This window comes from Esox lucius, chromosome 19 (assembly GCF_011004845.1).
Source record: "Esox lucius isolate fEsoLuc1 chromosome 19, fEsoLuc1.pri, whole genome shotgun sequence".
Taxonomy (NCBI): domain Eukaryota; kingdom Metazoa; phylum Chordata; class Actinopteri; order Esociformes; family Esocidae; genus Esox; species Esox lucius.
The window spans coordinates 7,267,828-7,270,115 of NC_047587.1; positions in this window are offsets into that span (position 1 = coordinate 7,267,828).

The following is a 2,288-nucleotide window of genomic DNA, read 5'->3' on the forward strand; positions in this document are numbered from 1 at the left end:
CGCTATTCAGTAACTCCAGTAGGCTAGCCAAGGTGGTCTATAACTACAAGCCCGAAATGTTACAAATTAAATTAACACATTATTACCAGGAGACTATTTAAAAATGCTCCATATTAATTAGAGCAGGAGTATGACGTTGCCTCTCTGCTCACACTGAGAAAGTGTAAACACACCTGATGGGATTTTAGGATCCCCTGAAACACCAACCCCCACCTAGACCCACTAATCTAGAACAAAGGACATTCCTGTACCAAGGCAGGAAGCCTCCCTACACATCCATGTAGGTACAGGCAGGGGCAGCTGAGAATGAACCTATATTATTATTTACAGGAAATTAGGTAAAGAAAGACTTTACCCTCCTTAGTTTTCCCTCCACCAAGCGGAACTGCAAGGGCACACATCTCTACTTATATATATATAAAACCCTGTTATTGGAGGCATTGAATCTCTGCTTGGAGCTTTTTTTTTTTAGCACATTTCCTGTACAGTTCTTGGTAATGACAGATTTGCACAAAAGACTGAACTATCCGCTACAGTAAAATAACATACTGCCATAGTTCTGAGACGTTGTGCGCGTGTTGGTAAAAGCCGCACACAAAGCTAAAGTAGAAAGAGGGCGGAGGTTGTATTTCGGTTATTTGGGAGACAGACCGGGGCTATGGGGACAGACTGGGACCATGGGGACAGACTGGGACCATGGGGACAGTTTCAATTTGCTTTTTGTGCCTGAGATACTAGGCCATGTAGGTAGTCTTTACTTTTTGTCCCTGAGAAAGACAACTGAACCTAGTTGCTCCCAGATAGATGCTGTGAAGTATTTCTTTTTTTAATTCTGAATAAAAACCTTATAATTTATGCTAAAAAAATCCAGCAACAGGCAGAAAATACCACAACCTATCCATTCAAGATAAAACCAACCAAAAACCTTAATGATTCGTTCTTTTTAAAATGAGCATCAGTGGATATATTTCCTCTGATCTCCAATCCAGCTGACCAGTGGAGACCAACAATTAAACTATAAATGCCTCAGTCCAAAAATCCGACCAGGGGGCAGGGAGGGAATTCATACCCCCACCTGTGACACATTCCCAGGAGTCAGTTTAACCCCACCCTGGGGAAATAGAATGAAACTACCCAGAGTCACTAATATGAGACAACAATGGCCCAAGCAATTGTTCACAATCCTTCTACATACACATTTGTATCTGTATGTATACAGCTCTGGAAAAAATGAAGAAACCAACATTTTTTTTAAAGGAAAGTTCTGAGTGAGGAACCGAAGTGTTCAATTTTCAGTGGTCTCTTAATTTTAACCCTTCTGTTCCTCACACAAAACCTTCCTTTTCGACTTTTTTGGAAAGAAAGGAAAAGGTTCAGTGGTCCAAACATTTTCAGGAGCTGTATATATGTATATTATTCAGACCCTGTTAGAGACCTGGCTTTGTTTAATATCTAAAATAATTATTTAACTAAATATGACTTTTTAAAGAAGTAAACTATAACTCAATGCTGCTTTGTAAATACTGTAGCCTGACTGCAGATCTGTTAATCAGCCAGCTCCTCTGTCCCATTATTAGTCAGACAGAAGAGTTGGCTAAAGCGAACACAGATCTGGGACCTGAATATACAGGCTGTATCTGAATTTTGTCTGAAGCTAAACAAACACGGCATTTAACCATTAACTGCTGGGTGGAAAATACATTAGTTGTAAAATGTGAGCTGTCCTCATAACAAGAATGAGCAGTGAGCTGGGAACAGAAGCAGCGAGGGTGGAGCAGAGAAAGAGAAAGAATTAAGTACAAGACACACAGTCAACGTGTTTGAGGTAGGTTCAATGCAATAGATATCTACCTTCTCAAGGCAATAGCCAATGGACATGCTCCTCCGTAGAGAAGACAGAAGGGAATTACCATTCTGGGGACAGAACGGGTGGCAAAATGGACACATTCCAAACCCAGCAGGGACCCATTACAAACCTGATAGTGTTTTTAATCTCATCACATCTCCAACTGGGATCAGGGCACCATTGTTTCAGGTCAATAACCACTTCAATTAAATTAAAGGAGATTAATTCAGACAACATCACAAAACAATCAGACCATAGAGAGGTCTACTTTCACTAGAGACCAGGTCTGCACATTGGTGACAACTGGAATTTGAGAGGTAGAATATCTTGACACCTGAATGTCTTTCCCCACTTTTCTTCACATAAAAGATAATGTAAGCAAGATATTATGTCAGGTTGAAATATGCTATATAACATACCTGACAGGGAAGAATGAGAATAC